Genomic DNA, 14,703 nt, shown 5'->3' on the forward strand with positions numbered 1-14,703 from the left:
CAGGGCTTGGGAAGAAAGGTAGGGGAAGACATTGCCACTGAGGATCCTAAAAAGGGACTCTACTTGGGAGAAATGTTCCTATGCTCCTTATATGATTTTCACCTCCTCCAGCAGTGAAATTCTGGCAACAAAGCATATCATCAAACATATCTTATTCAGAGTAAAAGTATCAGTATATTATTGTTGTGACAAATTTGACCCATCTCAAAATAGTTACTAAGAAATTCCATATGCTACATATTTATTTGCGGAGAATATATTTATTTGCTGAGAATATATTTATTATTAAGAAACCTAGCCCTGGCTGGTGTAGCTCAGTGGACTGAGCATGGGCCTGTGAAGCAAAGGGTCACTGGTTCGATTCCCAGTCAGGGCACATGCCTGGGTTGCAGGCCAGGTCCCCAGTAGGGGACACATGAAAGGCAACCACACACTGATGTTTCTCTCCCACTCTTTCTACTTTCCTTCCCCTCTCTCTAAAAATAAATAAATAAAATATTTTTTTAAAAAGAAACCTATAAAAATGAAGCCTAGGAAGAAAGGCTAACCCTGTAAACATATCCCAGATATTTCTAAATATTGATATTTACATAGGTGCAATTCATTTAAATGCCATTAAAAGGATTGCCCTACTGCAAATATCCTCACTCCTTTCTAGCTGTGATGTTGCTACCTGCAAATTCCATTGTTATAATCACTTCTCTATATTACTATGAATCCTCCATTTCCAGAAATGTCCTCTTATGATGTATCACAGGACATGTTTTACATGCTAAACCAGTAACACAATAGCATGAATTTACTCATCAGATTAGTCAGGCAATATTTTAAAAGCTTTAGGATATAGGCTATCAGGTGCTAATCTTTATTATTTGAGAAAACAGATTTTCCTCATGTTAGAATTATTTAGTCTCCACTCTGTCTGAGATTCTATTGGTGACACATAATATAAAGAACCTGTTCCTTTCTCAAGAAGCTCTCAGTTAAGTGGGACCTGGGATAGGTAGACATATAACAAGTGCCAGACATTGCAATATATGCAGTAATGGAGGTATGTGCCTGATACAGTACTTGTACCAGGAGAAGACTGGGGAAAAGAGGGAAAGACAGAGAGACACCAGTCTGTGCTCACATGTGGCGTGCTAAAAAGAACAGAAGCCTGGAGCTTGGTGTGGCTTCCCATCACAAAGAAGTGGGAGGGCCTGAAAGGAGCAGATGAGATTGAGATTATTGGGGCTGCATTGTAAAGGCTCAACCTACATTAAGGAATTTAGATTTTTTAAATACATACTCCCCTGGAATCTTTGCTAATTCTAACAGGCTACTGCTAACCAAGACAAAATATGAGAACCAATAGGAACCACTGAGAGGGCTCTTTCTGATTTCTCATAAGTAATGTAAACAGGGGCCTGCCCATGTAAAATTAATTTGGTTCTTTTTCTCTATTTTCTGAGTCATAGGCCTTCCTTAAGCTCCAAGGTCGCAAATACTTTCCTAGTGCATTTTTCTCTTTTCTCTTGTTCTGGCAACTTATAGGGACTTTCACAAACATGCAGGACACTTTCTTGAACTTTTTAATTAAATATATTGGGGTGACATTGGTTAATAAAGTATGTATGACTTCTTATTCACAACACTTATAACCTTATTTCCAAAATGGACTGAGATTTATGTACTTTTATGGTTAACACTTAGGGTTATCTCTGAATTAAAGCTCAACTCATTTACTCATGTGGGCATGCCAAGGTTCACATATGCATGATGCTATCTGTGGCTATACCTCAAAACACAGCAAAATTTATGTTAGGGTGAAATGCCATTTTTACTCATAGTAAAAGGATTGTGTAGGGCCATCAATGCCAATCTCCATAATACATTTTGGAGACAGAAAAAAAACTTTTTTAATGAAGGACATGGGCAAAGCTGACAAACATATTGGAAGAAGAAAGTTCCAATGTCAAAACTGGCAAGGGATGGCCATCGAGGTATATATATAAGAAATTCCTACCAACTGACAAGATCTAGGCAGTCCTTCTGAGAGAAGTGTAAAGCCAATGTAAAACATATACACTGTGACCCCGTAATCCAGCCCTGAGTCCTATATATACCACAACCTCTTAGGGAGTCTCCCATCCAACAAAAAAGGGGCATGTTTGAGGATGTTTGGCACAGTGCTAGTGGTCATGGGGAGTAGGAGACCATCCAGGTGCTTATCACTGTGGGAACAAATGAGTAAACGGGACTGCTGCACACAAAACATGGATGCCTATTAGTATTAGAGTAGAAAAAGAAGCAGAATGGGGTTTCTTATATACCATTTATGTAAATTTAAAACGTGTTCACAACATAGAAATATGTGTTTTACAAGAATACAGACAAATAAAATAATACAAACACATTAAACTGGGTTCTACAGAGAGGACAAAAATGCATGTGGGGAATTGGAAAAGGAAAATATTCAATCAATCAAGAGTCTTCTCAAGAGCCTTGAAGAGATCAATAAATGTAGTGTGCCATGAACTGGCCTTCTGTACCTCAGGTGAAAAAACAAACAAAAAACATCCAGGGAAAGCTCTTGGATCTTGGATCATCAGGTCCTTGAGGAGATGATGCCATGAGGGCCTTTCTGAATCCACAACAGAAGCCAGCACATAGCCTATCTTTGGGCAATCTCTACTATTTGGAAAATAGATGGATGCATGAACAAATGAGCGAATAGGGGGAACAGATCATCTAAAGGAGGATCCCAGGAGACACAGAGACATAGAGCCATTCTCCATAAATAAATAATTCCAGATACTCTCCTATGTGTCAGGCACCATTCTAGACCCCCAAAATGAAATAAGTGAAAAGGGATATGGTCCCTGTCCTCACAGTGTTTTGCTGTGTAGGGAAATGGACAAATAGCAATTATGATACACGGTGTTGACTCTATGACATGGATAAGCACAGGGTCCCCTGGGGACACTGAAGAGGGGCTCCTAATCCAATTGTGGAAGTTCAGGAAAACCATCTCAGAATAGACTGATACCTGGCTAAGTCCCAAAAGATAAGTAAAAGTTACAGAAGCAAGGAGGAGGGAGTGAAGAAGAGGTTCATAAGAGGCAGAAGAAATCGCATGGGGTCTGTATTCTTAGCCTAAGAAGTAACATAGCAGGTTTCTTTAACAGGTGAAGCCACACAGCATGTGTTAGGGGTCTCAAGGCACATTTATTAAAGAACTGGTCCCTGCATAAAGGGGAAAAATATTCTGTTCTCTTTTTAAAGTAAGCAAGTGTGTACATCCAAGTCTATATCGCCTAGGGTAGTCAAACAGGAATTGAGCACTTATCACTGTCCTGTGAAGTCATTTAAATTTGACTGAGAGGGATATAGAATTCTGAAATGCAAAGGCTTTTAACCTATCAAGGTACTTCACTTTCCTAGTTTTTCTTTCATCCCATGATTGTAATTCTTCATTTATAGGTCAGCAAGGATGCTCACAGCTGATACTCTTGAAAAGTCTCACTCTGGAAGTATTATCATGAGTCTGTAGGGTTGTGGGTTTGAACTAGCTTGGTGAGCAGAATCTAACAGTCATACAAATGCCAGTGCTGGAAACCTATTCCAGTGGCTCTTCATACTGAATGTGCATCAGCAACTCCTGGAGGGCTTGTCAGTATAATGCAGATTATTGGACCAACCCAGTGGATCTGAGTCAGAAAGTCTCAGTTAGGGTTTAAGAATTTGCATTTCTATCAAGTTTCCAGATAATGCAGATGCTGCTGGTCAGGGGACCATGCTTTGAGAACTGCTGAATACTCTAATTTTACTAATAAAGAAACTGAAACTCAGAGAATGTAAGTGCAAAGAAAACCTACACTTCCTATGTGTCTCCTTTACTTTCCAACCACTAGCACACTCACAGCACTTCTGACACCTATATGTGTATGAGGTTTGGTTCCCTCACCAAGCAATTCTGCAACACCAGCTGGGTGTCCTACAATGTAACTCAATTCTGACATTATCTATCTGGAGATAGCATTAAATCCCACAGGATAAAGGTTCAGTCCCACAGGACTGCCTTCCCAACCTGCTTTAAATTCCAATGGCCAGGCCATGTTGTCACCTGTGCTTATGACCAATGAAATGGATCATAAGCTATGAACTGCAGGCTCCTACCACCACCTCCTCACTTTCAATTAAGTTGTTAGAGCAGCTTCCAGAACTCAGGAAAACAGTTTACTTACTGTTTACTGGTTCACTATAAAAGGATATGTATGATACAGGATATAAATGAACATCCAGATAGAATTGACACATAGGCCTAGCTAGGTATGTGGAAAGCAGTGCCGAACTTCCATGCCCTCTCCAGGGGCATCATTTCTCTAGCACCTCCAAATGTTCACCCAGCAGGAAACACTCTGAACCCTGTACTTTTTGGATTTTTATAAAATGACTGATCATTAACTTCATTTCTAGCCTCTCTCTCTTCTCTGGAGAATGGCGGTGGGGGAGTCAAAGGGGGCTAAAATTCCAAACTTGTAATCATAGTTTGGTCTCTCTGGTGACAAGTCCCCACCTAGGAGCTCACTAAAACTCACCTGATTAGAATGAAAGAAACTGCTATCACCCAGGAAACTCCAAGAAATTTAGAAACTCTGTGTCAGGAACTGAAGTCAAAGACTAAATATTAGAACAAAAGATGCTCCTAGTACTCTTTTTTAATTTTAAAAAATTGATTTTAGAGAGAGTGAAGAAGGAAGAGAGAGAGAAACATCAACTTGTTCCACTTATTTATGCAATTTATGTATTTTGTTTGTTGCTTCTTATATGTACCCTGACTGGGTATTGAACCTGCAACCTTGGCATAGTGCGACGATGTTCTAACCAACTTAGCTACCCAGCCAAGGCTCTTAGCACTCCTATCATTCAAGAAATCACAAGGGTTTTAACAGTTCTGTGCCAGGAACCAGGGGCAGAGAACAATGAATATTTTTTCTATCTCATAGCAAGTAACTTACTAAGATCATACAAATTGTTGGTGACCCAACCCAGGTCTTAGGGGAACATAATAAATGGAAATCAAGAGCCACATAGATCTTTGAACCAAGGCCCTCACAATTATTGCCTCATAGGTACACATGAAACATCTTATTGTGCCTAGAATCTTCTTCCTTTTCCATTCATTCAAGCCTAAGAAACACTACCAAGTACTAGGTACAGCGGGGTGTGAAAGGGGGAGGGTCACACCAGCAGAGAAACAGGAAAGCAGGTTCTGATCATCAACAAAGTCCTAGAGGTCCATGCATGTAATACTTAGCACTATGTCTCCAAGCACGGTGCACAGTGCTCAAGTCAAAACTGTGGGAACCAGTGAAGATTCTGCCAGAGTCTCCTTAACCCATGCTCTATAACACTCCAAAAGGGCAAAAATGTTCCTGCAGATCAACTTGAAACAGCCTGCTCCACCTGTCAGCCCTCACTACCTATGCAGTCAGAAGACGGCTGCTTCAGCCTCCCAAATCCACTGAAACCTTCTGAGGCACAAAGGAACTGCTGCCAGCCTCCCTCTCCCATTGTGACCCAGCCATTGTGCAGTTTGTATTCTGGGAGAATGATGGCCCCAACAGTTGTAGGACTTGCAATGCTTTAAACAAACAGGAAAAGTGAGAACTACAAAAGAGCAACAGCAGGCCTGTTTACCAGTGAGGGTTTAATGGATTTACAAAGAAAAAGCAGAAAGTGTGTGCTTTCACTCTGATTTGTCCACACCAAGGTGAAGATGGATCAAGATCCTGGCTTGTCACCCTTGTTTTGTTGTCTACATATCCCTCCCCACTTTTTATGAGGAATTTGATGGGAGAGGAAAAGTAAGTCATCAGCTGGGGCTCTTGTCATCAGTGATGTCAGTTATTGAGTTGGAGGTGAATTGTTTAGGCATTTAGAGTTCAGAGGTCAAGTCTCACCATTTATCTAGGGCCCAGGATATCTGGACATCTGCATTATTCATTGATATTCTATTTAAAAATTATTTTCAATAGACCTCTTAATGATCTAATTATAAAGATGGAAATGTCCTACTTTTCATGAAGCATGATTTTGAACTCCATCAAAAGTTCTGTTGCATGAACAGTTCTGTTTAAAGAGACATCACATTCCAGCCAAGATAGCAGCATAGGTAAACACAGCTTGCTTCCTCATACAACCTTATCAAAACTACAACTAAACTGGAACAACCATCACTCAGAACTGTCAGAAATCAAGTTGAAAAGAAATCTGACAACTGCATAACATAAGGAACCACATTCATCTACACTGGTAGGAGGGGTGAAGATGCAGAATGGGCTGGTCCCAATCCACCCATGGAGGATAAAAATTCAGGAGGGGTATCTCAGAAGCAGAGTCCCAGCCCCATAGCAGGCCCCCCAGCCAAGGGTTCCAAAGCAAGGAAGATAAGTCCCAATAAATTTTGGCTGCAAAAACCAGTGGGGATTGAGTCAGTGGGAGAAACTTCTGGAGTCCCAAGCAGTTCCCCTTAAAGATCTCACACATGGACTTGCCCAGACTCACTCGCTCTGAGCTGCAGCACTGGGGTAGCAGCTTAGAAGGCACCAGTGGCATAAAAGAAGAAACTGAAGTGTTTGGCATCAAGACATGAGCTGGGGGAGAGCTTTCTCCTAGACAGAAAGGTGGACAGAGGCCATTGTCCATTTTCTGAACGCTCCCTCCACAGAGCCACAGAACCACAGAGACAACAAGCTGGTGCCATATCTGAGACCCCATCACCTAGTTAACTTTGTTTTCCCCACCCTGGAGATCCCCTGAGACTCTGTCCACCCAACTTATGAGCCTACCCAAGCTGTAAATAGTGGCTTTTCCATATAAACGGCTGGTCTTTTCTCATACTTCACAACTTGTTAAATTCTCTCAAACAAGCAACAACCAGCTTCAGTCAGTCCCAAGACCTCATACCCCTTGCTCAGTGACCCAAGGCCTGGTACTAGCACCAACCAGCATAGGTTCATATCTTGGCTTATCCTGGGAATCTCCAGTCAAGCACATGTAGCAGCCATCTCAGATTACTTTATACTTTATGCAGGGTGGTCCCAGCCAGAACACAGGTGAGGACTGATTTTGGCCTGCACCACCAGGAAACCCCAGATCATGCACACACAGTGGACAACTACAGACCACATCAGAGCACCACCACCCTTTTCCTGCAGAGCTGATCCTCCACAGAAAGCAGAGGTTGGTGGCCAGTAGTCACAGCCAGTCCTTGCAGGAGACTGGCCTGGGTAAGCCCCTCCCATTGACCTACCAACAGGAACCATGGCTGAGTTACAAGAAGAAGTTATACTCAGCCCACATGAAGGGCGCACCTCCAGTACCCAGCTTCAGCGATAGGGGAGGCTGGCCCACTGGACCCTACAGGACAACTACGACATTAGGCCATGCTACCAAGACAGGGAGTTATAGCAATTCTACCTAGTACATAGAAACAAACATCACTGCCAAATGAGGAGACAAAGAAACATGGCCCAAATGAAAAAACAGATCAAAATTCCATAAAAAGAGCTAAACAAAATGTAGATAAGTGATCTATCGGTTGCAGAGTTCAAAACACTGGTTATTTGGATGCTCGAGGGACTTAGTGAGGACCCCAATGGCATAAAAAACATCCAGTCAGAAATGAAGGACACACTAATTAAAATAAAGAACAATTTATAGGGAAACAACAGTAAAGTGGATGAAGCTGAGAATCAAATCAATTATTTGGAAACAAGGAAGTAAAAAACACCAATCAGAAAGTCAAGAACAAAAAATAATTTTTAAAAAATAAGGATAGTGGAAGGAAACTCTGGGATAATTTAAAGCGTTCTAACATATGCATCATAGGGGTGTTTGAAGGAGAAGAGAAAGAACAAGAAGTTGGAAATCTATCTGAAAAAATAGTGCAAGAGCACTTTCCTAATTTGGTGAAGGAAATAGACATTCAAGTCCAGGAAGCACAGAGAGTCCCAAAAAAGATGAATGCAAAGAGGCCCACTCCAAGTCACATCATAATTAAAATGCCAAAGGCTAAAGATAAAGAGAGAATCTTAAAAGCAGCAAGAGAAAAATAGTTATCTACAGGGGATTTCCCACAAGACTGTCAGCTGATTTCTCAAAAGTAACTTTGCATGCTAGAAAAAATTGGCAAGAAATATTCAAAGTCATGAAAAGCAGAGACCTATAGCCAAGATTGCTCTATTCAGCAAAGCTATTATTTAGAATTGAAGGGCAGATAAAGTGCTTCCCAGATGACGTAACGCTAAAGGAGTTCATCATCACCAAGCCCTTATTATATGAAATATTAAACACTTATTTAAGAAAAAGAATAAGATCAAAACTATGAACAATAAAACGGCAATAAATACATATCTATTAACAATTGAATCTAATAAACAAACTAAGGAAACAAGAACAGAGACAGAATCATGGACATGGAGAGTGTTTTGATGGTTGCCAGATGAGAGGAGGTGTCAAGGAATGGGTGAAAAGGTAAAGGGATTAAGAAGTACAAATTGGTAGTAACAGAATAACAGCAGGGATGTAAAGTACAGTATAGGAAATGGAGTAGCCAAAGAACTTAAAAACATGACCCACAAACATGAACAATTGTGGGGGTATTGCCTGAGTGAGTGGGGTGCTGGGTGGAGGGGGGAAAGGGGAGAATAATTGGAAAAACTATAATAATATAATTAATAAAATATAATTTAAAATAGAAAAAGAAAAAATAGACATGGCAAGAAAATCATTCCAGAGCTACTTGACAACTGGTGTTACTTTAAAGCTATGAGTTCTAAGTTTGCTTCAGGTTGTCTTTCAAAGCTACTCAGAGAGCTAAATGATTTTTCCCTAGAGACTTTGGTCATAATATAATTTAGGAAAGTTTAGTTATTTCACTCCAATAAGTTCTAGTTTTTGTTGACTGATAGTTAAGGAAGCCATGTACAATAAGTATTTTTTATCAGATAGCAGATAATTCTGTGAAATCTCATAGACTAGTATTTAACAAATTATCAACCTAATTTTGAAAGCTGATTGCTGGGGGATAAATAATCACAGTGATCTGTCCACTAACCTGAGCTAAAACTTACCAGACCTCCTATAGCCATTGCTGAAAAGGCTGAAGGAATCAGGACCGATCTACTAAACCCCCAAAGGTTTTAATTAGAAAAGTATTGGAAGCCAGGGCTTCCAATATTGGGTGCAGAAGAGCAAATTCTCATTCCTTTGCCTTTATTTCTGATCTTAATAGCCCTGTTCAGAATTTTGAAAAAGTGAAGCCTCCCAGAATAGCAGCACGTACCACCCTAAGCCACTGCCCCGGCTGGGCTATGAAATAGAGTTAAAACCTCCCTCCAAAATTAAGTTCATTCTTGTGGTTTGCATCATTCCCTGCCCACTCCCCCACCCCCATCCTCCTGTCCACAGCAACATGCACACTGGCAGAAATCTGATGTGGTTTGGGGTTTCAAAGGGTCATCATCTAACCATCCAAGACATGGGTAAAATTACCTCCATGAAACTCTCTACACATTTGTTTTTAAACTGTGGGAATGTCTGATTTACTCCCCAAGAATATCTTGAGATCCTCAGAGCTGTGCAAGAATCCACAATCATCAACAATTGCTAAGGCAGCTTAACCCTTTTGTGAAATATTATATATACACGTGGGTTTATTTTGAACCAGTTCACACTATTAAACCTGAGCCTCATGCAGGGTTTATCTCAAGGCAATGATCACTAACAGCACAGAAGCAAACACCTTGGCTATGTCTTCCTGTTTGGTTGGCTCATTTTATATCTTTGCATGTTTAAATTTACAATAAGCATGCTAATTAAAATGCAATCATGCAGATAAATTATACCATGGTTTTAAAAGGTAAAAATGAGAAATAAATAAAAAAATAAAAGGTAAAAAGGGTAACTCTTTGACTTCAACATCTTTCTAATATTCAAGGTAAAAGCGGGGTGCGACACCAAACACAGAGAAAAACTTCCACAACTGTGGCACATTTAAAACCAAAACTCATTTCTCTTTTTAAAAATGTATGGAACATTTAACAAATTAATTATAAGTAATTTCGTATGGAAGTCAAGACTCAGGGTTTCTAGTACAAATGTTCAAGTCGTGGATCATAATGAATAATTGGATCTGAGCTCTGCCTATGAAATAGGAAAGATAATGTGCATTTTAAAGCCTCCTTCAGTCTAGTCAAGAAAACCCCAAAACCAATGGTCAAAGCTCCCCAGTGAATTCTCCATTTCACCTATTGCCTGTCAGCTCTCAGGTGAATCTTACTGTCTGCAACAAAAGATAAGTATGCTGGTCAATCTAAACCTCAGTTTCTTCCTGAGCCTTAGTAGGGCATTGTTGACTGCTTTTGAGATTACAGACTTATTTGAGAATTTAATGGAAGCCATTTACACTGTTCTATAAAAACAGCAGATATGCACATCACCACAAAATGGTGTACATGCATCCACTGATCCTCCGACGCATATCCATGGACCTCCAGTTAAGAATTCCAGGTCCTGGGACTTCCACCAAGATGGAGGTATAGGTGGATCTGCCGTGCTTTCTCACACAACCAAGTTTAGAGACAAAAATATTAGCAACAGAAAACACAGCCAAAACACAGAAAATTGAACTTTTCAGAAGTCTGATAACAATGAATTCTTCAACCTGATTGGTAAGAGGGGCGAAGCCAGCAGCTGGCAGAGTGGGGTTGCACAGGAAAACTCAGTCAGAAAGACTCAGATGCTCGGATTCCAGGTGTGGGGTTGCAACAGGCAGACCCAGTGAGCGACCCAGTGAGTGACAGGCAGACCCAGCCAGGGCTCAGGGCAGCAAGTTGACTGTGGTCACACATTCGTGCACAGATAGACCAGCAAAGGAGTGAGCAGTGAGACTGGACCAAGCAGGCCTCAGCAGCAGGAGGCAGCAGAAAGGGCCGCCATTTCCCCACTCTGACCCCGCCCCCACATACAGCTTCACAACCCAGCGACCTCAGCGGCCCTGCCCTGGTGAACACTGAAGGCTCCTCTCCTCATACTTACCGGGCGTGAACAGACCAAAAATGGCTCAAGAAGATCTCAAAGCCCCAGAGCCCATAACTCTAAGCAATGAAGAAATAGCAAAACTTTCAGATGCACGGTTCATCAGGATCATCAGGATCCTGGTCATCAGGATGCTCACAGAACTGGTTGATTTTAGTCACAAATTAGAGGAACATATGAAGGCTAAACTATTGAAATGAAGGGAATGGCACAGGAACCTCCAGGACATCTTTAAATGCTGCAACATCTGAATTATAGGGGTACCAGAAGGGGGAAAGGAACAGCCTCCAGTGGAAAACTTATTTGGACAAATAATAAAGAAGAATTTCCCCAATCTGGCAAAGGAAATAGACTTCCAGGAAATGCAGGAAGCTCAGGGAGTCCCAAAGAAGTTGGACCCAAGAAGGAACATACCAAAGCACATCATCATTACATTAGCCAAGATTAAAATGAAGGAGGGAATCCTAGAAGCAGCAAGAGATAAGGGGACAGTCACCTACAAAGGAGTTCCCATCAGACTGTCAGCAGATTTCTCAAAAGAGACCTTACAGGCAAGAAGGGGCTGGAAAGAAGTATTCCAAGTCATGAAAACCAAAGACCTACAACCAAAATTGCTCTATCCAGCAAAACTTTCATTTAGAATGGAAGGACAGATAAAGTGCTTCTCAGATAAGATCAAATTCAAGGAGTTCATCATCACCAAGCCTTATTATATGAAATGTTAAAGGGACTTATCTAAGAAAAAGAAGATAAAAAAGATGAACAGTGAAAGGACAGCAAACTCACAGTTATTAACAACCACATCTAAAACAAAAGCAAATTAAAAGGACAGCTAGATCAGGAGCAGAAACATGGAAATGAAGATTATATGAAGGGTTAGCAACAGGGGAGTGGGAAGAGGAGAAGAGGGGAGAAGGTACAGAAAATAAGTAGCATAGAAGGTAGGTAGAAAATAGATAGGGGGAGGGCAAGAATAGTATGGGAAATATAGAATCTAAAGAACTTGAGACACATGGTCATAAACTAAAAGGGGGGAATGGTGGGGGCGGGGGGTGCAGGTTGGAGGGAAATGAAGGGGGAAATAGAACAACTGTAATGGCATAATCAATAAAATCAAATAAAAATTTTAAAAAAAGACTTCCAGGTCCCTACAGCAATGGGATTTCATACCTCTTCATCTAATACTTCCTTCTAGGCTGTAAGCTGCTCATTTTACTTATACTGTGCACTGAAAAAATAACCTTTGTCCAAAATATCATATAAAAATTAATCTTTGCTTCAGCATTAGGATATTCTGCTATGTATGCCATTTATGGGCCAGGAAATAACTAGTAACTATTTATGTTTGGTAGGATTGAAAATATTAGACAATCAGGAGCACTTGTTTGCCCTCTCTCTCCTTTGAGAAGGCATGTATGTCCTTTATGTGGGGTTCTCACTTCAAAGTCAAGATCACTTTTTCTCCCACAGAGTCTCACTACTTTGAAGTTTCCAGCCCCTGACTAAAGAATGTTCTTAGCTCACTTTGGTGCCTAGAGGAGGACTCCTGTTGGGTATTTGGTTCTCACCTTTCAGCTTTTGGGCCACATCCCTCCAGACATTCGAAAATATCACCTGAACTTTCCTCTTCCCTCTCTTTAGGTCTGTTCTAGAGCTGCGCTTCCCAAGGAATGTGCCAGAAAACAGTGTGTTCCATGGCCAAATTAATCTGGGAAATCCTGTACGTTGGATACGCTCAAAGCATTTCTTCCTTTGACTTTATTATAGCACGCTTAGAGAAACTCGAAGATCTACTTTCTATCATGTCCCCAGCCAATAGACTGTCAATGAGCTTAATCTAGATTCTCTGTTTATCAGATCCATTGATCATTCCTCTCATCTAAATATCATTTAGTTCAAAGACCTCCTAGGTCTTTCTCAACTTTGCTTGCTGGTATTGTCAAGCTACTTGGTCCATTCTCTTCCACTGACAGTTCATATTCACCCTCCCCTTTGGAACTCACATGAGTATTCTCATGTAAAAAGACAATCCTCATCCTGCCCAGGAAATAGCCCCCATTGTCTTCAAATGTGCTTAAATAGAGTCTTAGTAATTTGGAATTGAGATGAGTTGCTTAGAGATCCCCCAGTCATTCTTCTAACTTTATAAATAAGAGAACAGAGAAATAAGACCAGAACCTGAATTTTCTTTTTTCTTTTCCTTTTTTTAATTTATTAATTTTCCAGAGACAGTGAGAAACATCAATCCATTCTTATCTATGTACCCACTGGTTGACTTTTGTATGTGACTTGATCAAGGATCAAACCCACCACCTGTTATATTGGGTTGATGTTCTAACCAACTGAGCTACCTGGCCAGGCTAGAGCCCAGATTTTTGGATTCCCAGTCCAGTGATCCTAGGAGGTGGCTCATACTTCCCAGAGACATATGAAATTGATTTATACCAGAGAGTAAATTTACTAATTTGCAATGAAGAGTGAGATATGCCCGGCACAAGTTCAGAGATCTACCCAATGATTAAACTGCAGTTGGATGCTTTCTTGGTAAGAGTTACATTTTTAAGGAATTGATGTACCGGAGATAATATTGGGTTGGGAGTTAGGAGGCTAATTTTAATTCTAATTCTCCCACCACAAGATCTTAATGTCATTGGGCTTCTGTTTCATCATCGGCTAAATGGCAAAAGATTACATCCCTTCAGCTTCACATTTTAGGTTTCTGTGATTCTAAGTTCCCCTCTTTAAATTATCCTGCCTTTATATCTTCAACATCCTTTTTTTATACGCTAACTCACAAACCTCTGACCCTTGGTCCCAGATTCTTATAATCCATAATCATCCAATTTTTGGAGTGGGTCCTTTTTGTCCTATCCTGGGCATTAGATAAATTTTTCTCAAGATTCTCGAATAAATGGTTCTGTTTTAAAAGCAAACAAACCAGGTATCTGTGGCTGCTGATTTGCTCTTGGATAAATATTAATATCACCATCTCTTTCTGGAATCTTTGAATTAATGTAGTTTCCCCACACTCACTGATATCTACTCATTTCATTTCCACTGCAAGACCTAAAGCTCCCAGGGAAAGCAGAGCTACATTGTAAAATCTAGACTACTCAGTTTGCTAGTTGCAGCAGCTTCCTGAAACACTGAATTACAGTGTCATTAGTGTCAAATTATGATGGCAGGGCCTCCTAATTCAAGTCTGTGACAGTGACAGTGCTTTTAAATCACTCAAACTACTAGATTGTTTCATTTATTTAAAGAATGTCCACTTCCCTCACAGCCTCTAGGCCTGGGTACAAAATACTGCTATCAAGAGGGTTCCACAGTAATCCTCAGTATGCTCATTATCACACTTTTACCAGTAACACTAAGTACAGCAACAAGGATGAACTATAAGAAACATATGATTCTTGTTCACACTTACATAAAATAGTGACAATGCTGTTAGTAATTAGTTACCAGATCCTCAACTGCTTTTTTTGGCATTAGTAATATGCCACTTAAAGTTTTACACCAAATTAACATTACCCACATTCAACTGATTCCAAGACCCTTGAACATGTGCTATCCTTCTTTATACACAAAGACGATGCTCTTGACAATTAAGACATG

Source organism: Artibeus jamaicensis, unplaced genomic scaffold, assembly GCF_021234435.1.
Source record: "Artibeus jamaicensis isolate MK-2021 breed Jamaican fruit bat unplaced genomic scaffold, CSHL_Jam_final contig_482, whole genome shotgun sequence".
Lineage (NCBI taxonomy): Eukaryota > Metazoa > Chordata > Mammalia > Chiroptera > Phyllostomidae > Artibeus > Artibeus jamaicensis.